Genomic DNA, 9,609 nt, shown 5'->3' with positions numbered 1-9,609 from the left:
CGCTGGTGGCTCAGATCGTAAAAAATCTGTCTGCAGTGTGAGAGACTTGGGTTCTACCCTGCACTCCAGTATTCTTGCCTGAGAAATCCCATGGACAGAGGAGTCTGGTGGGTTATAGACCATGGGATCCCAAAAAGTTGGAACCCTTTTCAAAACACAGTACTTTGGCAGCTAGGTCTCTAACACATGAACTTGAAGAATACACATTCAGTCCATAATACTACCTGACACAAAGCACTTTTAGGTGGGACTGGGGAAAAGGAAGTATGTTGATTTTTTTGGTCCTTCAGTGTCTCTCTGGGCTTTTTTCTCCAGGCTCAGAGTAAATAGCCAATAAATGAGAACTGCTCTGCAGTGAACTGGGTGGATGGAACATGTTAAACAAAGCTGAATCCCGGTCACAAAAGCGAATACTGGGAGTTTTTTAAAGCTACAAATTATTGTTTTAAGATTTGCAGTGAATAGGTTTCCAGCTACAATAGAAGGGGTGTTTACAATTGGAAACAATTATTCTCTTTCTGAGGAAGGTATTTGAAAGTTGTATGTTATTTCTTTCAGGTCAATCAAGGAGCACACAGTAGAGCAGACAGATAATAAAAGGTGGTGATAAAGTTTTCTATTAAATTCATGTAGTTCTTTTTACTTACTAGACCTTCTTACATCCTCCATTTTGACTGTCCATTTTTTTCCCAATTCTTCCAAGTAAACAAAAGATTAAGTGGTTAAATATAGGTGCATGCATGCATTCTAAGTCACTTCAGTTGTGTCCAACATTGGCAACCCTACTGATTGTAGCCCAACAGGCTCCTCTGTCCATAGGATTGTCCAGGCAAGAATACTGGGGTAGGCTGCTGTCCCCTCTTGCAAGGGATGCTCCTCACCTTGGGATCAAACCTGAGTCTTGTTATATCTCCTGCATTGGCAAGAATATTCTTTCCCACTACCGTCCCCTGGGAAGCACCAAATATTGGTACGTATGTACTATATTTGGTTCAAATAGTAAAAATAATAATAATAATAATAAAACAGAGAAGGGAAAAGACTGAATTTAGTAACATTAGATGTAAAATCATTTTTATAGAGACAATGTATAGAAAAGTAAGAAAAGAATGACTTTCAAATTTTGTGATGCCCCTCACCCCCCGTTAAAAAAATATACGTCTATCAAACATGTTAGTGTTCTGGTAATGGGTTCATCTACTGAATGCCCAACAACCCTAACTAATTGCCTGATCACTAATTGCCTGATCAAAACTGGGGTGTGTTTCTTACATATTCATGAATTTTGCAATCTTATATTTTACACATGGAAGTTCCCATTCATTTCCTGTTTTCATACAGAATAATAGCTGCAATCCTGTGTCTAATGCATTGGTTAAACTAAAGTTGTCTGCATGGACAGAAAGAAAGAAAAATATGCCCAGGGCAAACAGTATTATATCAATGCCACCAAGAGCTGCAACACCAATTTCTTCCATACTCCCGAGGAAAGAGATAGAGCCCACCAGATGAACGTAATTCTTTCACCTGGATTTTTCACCGGATCAAATGAGACAGTATGTAGGTTACCAGACTTCAGATTATTAGAGGTTATGGTAACTGTACATGCAGAAAAAGGTGGAAGAACCGTAAGCAATTGAAGAATAACTATATTATGTAGCTGATGAAGCATGAGCGAAATCAAGGGATGACTAAAGATCTGTAGTAGCAACATAAATAGCAGATCTATAAATTGTCCATGCAGACAACTTTAGTTTAACCAATGCATTAGACACAGGATTGCAGCTATTATTCTGTATGAAAACAGGAAATGAATGGGAACTTCCATGTGTAAAATATAAGATTGCAAAATTCATGAATATGTAAGAAACACACCCCAGTTTTGAGTACTCCCTGTTACTAGTGACTCCTACTTGGGAATCCTATACTGCACCATCTGAGCCCTCGCATCTGCCTTTCAAAGCTCTCCTGATTCTGCTTCTACTTCTCTGACACCTCCTTCATTCATCATTCTCAATGACTCCTCTGTCACCTTTTATTCTTAAGTTGTAAGTCTCCCCCACAATGGCCTATAAAACATTGCTTTGCTTCTCATGGCCGCAACAATTGCCTCTGTTCAGAGGACAACACAGTTTACATATCAAGCCTCAATCATTTATGGCAACTCCAAATTTTCACTGTTATAGTCTCTCCTTTCTGATTTCCTGCATTATCCTTCCTCCTAACATTATTTAAAGCATTTTCACATGCATCCCCCCTTAAAATACTATCTTCTCTCTCTACAACCTTCTTAATGATACCAGCATTCTTTTTCCCTGTTAAGCTCATTGATAATGAGGGTGAACAAGTAAAGGAAAAAGGACAAAGAGGAAGAAGAGGAGGGATTTTCAATAAGCTTAAATTTAAAGTTTATTGAGAGTTACTACATGGCCTTACATTTTACTCAGCACGTTATGTGCATTACTATATTTAATCCTATTCAGTTCTCTGTTCTTTACCAGTAAAACAGTTCATGGCTATAAAGAAATCAAGCATATTAACTAGAGATCTTCAGCTCCTGGGATTTTCATGCTCAATTCTGCTATTAGTAATGAACTAGAGGGCAAAACTCTCCATTGTGAATCCCACTGATGCTGTTACTAAAAACAATGCTGTGTCATTTTCTGCCCAGAGACACGTCAACAAAACAGACTCTTCTGACATCAGCAGGGGGCTGGTGTGGGATCAGCTGAGGAGAGAAGCCTGTTTAGGAATGTCATGTCTTCTTCCTTGTCTCTTTGTTTTAATATCATGAAACAAATTATCAATCAAAAATCAATACGAATGACTCATCTGATTAATTAATACGAATGAATCACTGGGTGACAATGATGTGGGCACAGGTGGAATCCCTCTTTCCTGGATCAGGCACTGCAGCACATATTGACTTGCAGAAATACTTAGATTCTCTCACGCAAATATACAAACATAAAAGAACTCACTGAGTGGTGGTAGAATTTCAGAGGAAAAAAGAAAATTCTTCATGTTATAAATTAGAACACATCAGAAGAATCAGTTCCTAAAATAACCTAGATTTTTAAAAAATTCAGCCAAGTGTGAATAGCTTACATTTTATCCTTTTGCAACTTTTACTACCTTCAAAAATCTCTGCATGCACATAGGAATAACCAAAAGTTTTTTAGGTCAGCTGCTCTGAGCAAAGATTACATGTTACCAAAACCACTGAATTATGATTTTTTTAATGAGACCGTTTCTTCTGGTTGCTTAGAATGAAGACCTTATTAAGTGGACACTCGTGTTACTGTACTCCTGGAATAAACCTCTGTATCATCTAGTCACGAAGCTTTGGAGTATAAAAATGTTTCAGAGGCTTTCCTATCAAGTGCTATGGAGAATAAGAACATGTCAGAGAAACTTCAAGCATTCATAGAGAGTCAATTCAGGAAGGTGAGCATCTTGCAGAGGGCTTTCATTCTTTGCTCATGAATGAAAGAGGTGACCACTGTAATGCGTAAGGAGTTTGTAAGTATCTCGTTTTGTAAAAAAAGATTCATGACTTCTATATGCTAGACGGCTACTACATAAAGCAGGAGCCTAGACATTCATAGTGATAGATTCTACTGTAAAGGAGTCAGAATTTCACTGCAACTTTTGACACATGCAGCCTTCCCTGCATTGCACACAATTCCACCAAAAGCTTGCCTTTTCCTGGACACTGGTGGTTGAAATGTTTTCAAGAGTAATAGTACTAGAGAGCAGACTTTCCAAGATCAGCATTTTTCTTCCAAGTATCCCAGGACATCTGCTATTGAAGTTCCACTTGTCTTCTTTCTCTGTTCTCCTCAAATCAACAGATGAGAGTGGGAAGGAAGAAAAGAGAAAGTTAAAACTAAACTTGAGTTGCGTTTCTAGTTTTTAGATTTCTAATAGTTTTCTCATAGGCTGGCTCCAAAATCCATATCTAGAGAGTTTTATATTCATATGTCTTCCCCAAATCTTTATTTGATAATTAGAAGAAAAAAAGATAAGCAAATACTAATAAAACACATAAGAAGTCACTATCATTTGGGTATTTAGATTATCGTTCCAGTCTTACAGACGATGCACAAGGCTCGCATTACCTGGTCAGGACTCCCATCCCTGACGTCCAGTGATGAAGATAGGCGTCTTTCTGAATTTTATAACCTGTTCCACTGCCTGAGCAGGGATTCACGTAAAGTTGACATGTACATCAAGATCCTGATGTGCCGAATCCGCAAAACTTGCTAAATCCACATCCATCCCATCCAGCTCTGAGATGGTCATAATAAGCCCCCATAGCGGGCTACTTGATATTTACAGCTTTTTAATGCATGCTCTGTAATGGGTCTCCTCTTAAAAAAATAAACACAGATGCTTTAGAGATGTCAAATCTAAGAGGGCAATTTGTTAACATTGCTTATCTTCAGTTAAGAGTAAATCAAAAGAAAATCCACCTCTACAATTGAGAGAATGAAGCTCCTATTAAAATTAGTCACAAATAGCAGAAGCTGGCATTACAAAGACGACCATTAAGAGATTATGTAAGAATCACGGCCAATTACTCTGGGTCAAGTTATTAGAATCAAAGAATTAGACAACTGTTCATGGTTCTGGTCATGCTACCAAGAAGGCTGAATTCTCAGGATTCTTTATGAAAGCCAGCCACAAACTGTCAGCCAACTATCACAGTGTTACACCAGACAAGATAAGTGCTTTGCACTTTTGTGTAAATAGCATGAGGTTTACTGAACTGTGTAAAGATTGTTAGGATGCTGTCTTAGTCCTTCTGGGATGTTATAACAAAATATCACAGGCTTAAAAACAATGGAAATGGATTTCCACAGCGGGGTCATGCAGGGTTCTTTCTGGTCACAAACTTCTTACTGTATCCTCACATGGGGGGAAGGCTCGGAAGCTCTGTGTGTCTCTTATACATAAATACACTCATCTCATTGAAGAGGCTTCATCCTTACAACTCCATCACCTCACAGAGGCCCCACCTATGGATGTCATAACCACGGGAATCAGGATTTTATCATATGAAATTTCCTGGGACACAAAGGCTGAGACTATAGCAGATACAAAGGTGAACTGGCTCATCCTCCTGCAGTGGCTGTCGTCACCCACATTCCACTGCATCCTCATTTCCAGCATCACCTTGCAGCCATTCCATACACTCTATCACTCTGGGTTTCACAAGTCCAGGTCAGTCAAGTGTCAGCTCCATCTCATATTCAGCCTATTCAGTGTCTCCCTCTCCCCTGCTGAGGCCCAGGGGACCTACCAGGAAGTGCAGATGTATCCATTTCTGCAATGTTCCATCTCTCTCCCTCTCTGGATCTTCATTCCTTGGGCCATGTTGAAACAGGGAAGATGGTAATGAGATGGGAAAGTTCTGACATCACTGACGTACAAGGTGCCCTTGTAGCCTTCTCTTGGTCCAGATGAACTGATCTTAAATTCCCCCTGACTGACAAGTGTTTCTCTTGAGGGGTATCCTGGTGATTTTCCAGGACATTCACAAGTTGGGGATCCCCAAATTCTTAGTTTCCTTTTTAATCAGGGGAAATGTTCTGCAACCACAGCTCCCCACCTGCAGTATTCTCCATAGCCTCCCTGTTTCCCTCACTCTGCAAGCACCATCAGCAGAAAATTAAGCAGCCCACAGTGAATTGCCTACTAAGTGACCTACAGGAACCCCATGTCTTATAAACACTCTGAACAATTGAAGGGCAGATATACTTGTGTGCATCTGTGCCCCGCCTGAGGCCTCTGGACAATTGTCCAACTGGTCACGTAGACACTGAGTAGATCAGAATGCTGGATTCAAAAACACATTTATCTGAAAAGTGAGATAACATTCTGTCTTCCTTTTAGAGTAACTATCCTTGCCGTTAATTATTTGGCCTTACAAACATGCCCTAGTAGGTACCTGAATTATAAAATTCTCCAAATAGACTGAGTCTCTATGGAGACTGGAGCAATGTGACTGGATTAGGGATGCTCAGCTTGTTCAACAGCCTCCAAACAAACTGGGATGAGGCCAGTCACTTGACTGTCTCTCCTAAGAAGTCAGTGACCTAGAAGTCAGTCACTAGAAAGATGGTGGCTCTTCCTAAGAAGAGGCTGGTTTTGCAGCATCTTTAGGGCTTTAGCAGTAATTCGTGGTAAAGAAAATGGGAAATAAAAGGTAGAAGGGAAAGGGGGATGAATAAGAGAGAAGCAGAGAAAGACAGAAGGAAGGAAAAGCAGCAAAGGGAAAGTGAATCTAGGACTTGGGTAGTGAAGCATGAAATGCTGTTAGAACACTTTATTTTTAAGGACTCAAATGTATATATATTTTTTAATATCCTAAAAGCAAATGTCTCATGTTCCCTTTCCATGAAAAAACCTTGTAAGCACTTTCTAAGTCATTTACTGCCCTAAACATCTAATTCTATTTTGTTACTTGCTTAACTTTCTTTCGTTTAATGTCTCGATATTTCCAGCAAAGAGGATGATATTTATTAGAGGGAAAATTTGGCAGTAAGGGGGACAATGCCATTGGAGGAAATACACACACACCAGTAGACCACACACATCCTCATGTATTTGTCTCTTATAAAATTTATTTCAAGCATAAATTTAGGACTTTAGATCAACAACAGACGTGGTGACATTCAGAGCACACTCCTTGCTTGACTGTGACATATAAAGTGAATACTATAGATTTCAGAAAATATTGAACAGAACCATAGATATACTATAGAGTCAGTCAGGAATAGCCAAATCAGGGATATTTGGACAGGATTTAACAACCACTCCCTTGCCATCCAGAAAGCTTTGATTTTCCCCTCTTTTACAGATTTCCATGTAAGATTACATTTGAAGAAATGGCCCTATTATGTCAAGAACAGTAGCAGTGGTTCCCGAAAGGAAACAAACAAATTAAGAACCTTTGAAGTTCACTGACTTTATAGATTAGTAAATCACATGTCATGGATAGAATGAGGACTTAAACTGAGGTTTAAAAAAATCTCTATTTTCCCAAAGCAGGTCCGCAAGTTGTGGAGAAGGAGAGGGTGATATAAACACACAAATTGCTATATTGCATGGTAGCGTGAAGAAGAATAAGATGTGATGCCACCACGGGGTACAGTAGATTGAAGTAAAGCTAGGATCCATCTGAGTGTGTCATAGCATGACACAAATGGGAGAGCTTTATGATGGAGTTTTGAAAAGTTGATGGGATATTGATGTGCAAAAATAGGAAAACAGTATATCTGTCAATTCATTTAGGATCATCTTATGAAGTAAGGATCTCTGACATCCTAGATCAAGGCAACTGAGATATTAATATGTATAACATTATAAGGTATCATTGAATAATCAAGTCTGACAAAAACACAAGAATTGATAATTTTATACCATTCATGTTGTATCTCTCATGGTTATGCTCCCATGATATACTGCATATATTATTGTAGGGTTAGAATGGGGAAATACTTGTATGGATTTTTATGCATTAGGGAGAATCATATATTGCAAAATGGAGAGTTTGTCTTTATTCTACAATGCAACAGAAAACCAAGAACATTCAGTCCAAGAGAGCACTATGTCCAGAATTAGATAAGAGAAACTTTAATGTGGATTGAGGAGTGGTGGCTGTTGGGGCTGGTAGAGAAAAAGAAAAAGACCAGCAAGAGCTGGGAATATTATGACACTAAAAATCAAAGAGGGCTCTGCCAAGTAAAAAGACACAAAGCATGTGAGAGATACAGGAAATGAAATAGACCTTGACCACATGCAAGGAACGAGGCAGACAGAAGAGCCAAAAAAGGCATCCAGCAACATGGGACTAGTTGAGTCAATAAATGACTGAAAAGTCAGAGAAAAGGGGGGAGATAAATTAAGGTTTTATCCAAAAGCACCTGAGCTCTATTTTCCTGTATTTCATCAACTTAGAACCAGAAATCACCAAAAAATGTTAAGGTTCTGCAGCAAATGAAAGAAATAAGTACTCTAAGGTGCCTCTGCTAGACCCTATGGAATACCAGAACCAAAGCAGGACTATCCAGTGATAACAAGCAGTAAGTCACTAGTCACTCTTAGCAATTAATAAGACATATATTGTAAAGCATAGAGGATGAATGGAAATCAAATGGAAACAACCCATACCTTTACAGACCCAGCCTGCTGCTGCTCCTGCTAAGTCACTTCAGTCGTGTCCAACTCTGTGTGATCCCATAGACGGCAGCTCACCAGGCTCTCCATCCCTGGGATTCTCCAGGCAAGAACACTGGAGTGGGGTGCCATTTCCTTCTCCAATGCATAAAAGTGAAAAGTGAAAGTGAAATCGCGCAGTCGTGTCCAACCCTCAGTGACCCCATGTATTGCAGCCTTCCAGGGTCCTCCGTCCATGGGATTTTCCAGGCAAGAGTACTGGAGTGGGTGCCATTGCTTTCTCAGAGAGCCAGCCTAAACAGAACCTGAAACCTAAACCTAATAGAAGTAATGGTCTCCTTAATCATGTGCCCACTCTCCCCAAGAGTTTCTCATTCCTTTTGCCTGAATCCTCCCTTGTTTATTAACCCTTCATTGCCTTACTCTCAGCTGACGGTCAGCTAATCCCTAATCAAATAAATAATTAAACAGTGTTTACTCCTGAGACATATTTGTATTGATGGACTCTTTTAATCCCTTGAAAGTAAAACGCTAATCCTGGAAGGACTCCTTCCCAGCCTCTTTCCAAAATGCCCAGTGGGCAGCAATTGCGAGTCTAGCTACTTGGACGTCTACTGCCATAATTATAACCTCTTTGGATAATGAAGACAGGAGACAGATGAAGCACCGAAAGATGTCGAGAAAGAAATGCATGGGCAAGTGGAAAAGACACCATAAGCCTTAAACACTGATCTGTGCCTGCACACCATACCATGTGTGATGGGAGCCAGGTGGGCCTAATCAGGGGTGGATTTTTCAAGACAGCTCTATATGAGTTGGCACTGAGAAGTTTGATTCTACTCAACTGTTTCTACATGATTCTTTGATTCTAAGACTTAGCTCCACTTGTCTCATTTAACTGCACTAAGTCAAAAAGTGAATATACTTATTGCCTATTTGAACACTGCTAAGAGATCATAAAGTTTTCATCACAAGGAGAAAATTGTAACTATTTCTAATGAGGGATGTTCACCAGACTTATTGCGGTGATCATTTTGCAATATATATCAAATAATTATGTTGTACACCTGAAACCAAAATAACATTATATGTCAATATTATCTATGTATATTGATACCTGAAACTGAAATAGCATATTTGTCAATGTGACTTATATAATGATTTCTATAATATAATGATCATATAATCATTATGTTATGGACATAACACATATGCATACCTTCAATTTACTTCAGTCACTCAGTCATATCCAACTGTTTGAGACCCCACGGACTGTAGCACATCAGGCTCCCCTGTCCTCCACCATCTCCTGGAGCTTGCTCAAACTCATGCCCATCGAGTCAGTGATGCCATCCAACCATCTCATCCTCTGCCATCACCTTCTCTTCCTGCCATCAATCTTGCCCAGTACCAGGGTCTTTTCTG

General features: G+C 39.5%; 1 pseudogene; it reads left to right on the top strand.

Moving 5' to 3' along the window:
- Positions 1 to 1,394: 1,394 nt before the first annotated feature.
- Positions 1,395 to 4,269, top strand: LOC133236014 (chorionic somatomammotropin hormone 2-like; annotated as a pseudogene).
- Positions 4,270 to 9,609: the final 5,340 nt, after the last annotated feature.

Source organism: Bos javanicus, chromosome 23, assembly GCF_032452875.1.
Source record: "Bos javanicus breed banteng chromosome 23, ARS-OSU_banteng_1.0, whole genome shotgun sequence".
Lineage (NCBI taxonomy): Eukaryota > Metazoa > Chordata > Mammalia > Artiodactyla > Bovidae > Bos > Bos javanicus.
The sequence above is the reverse complement of the archived record's forward strand: the minus strand, read 5'-3'. Positions and strand labels throughout refer to the sequence as shown.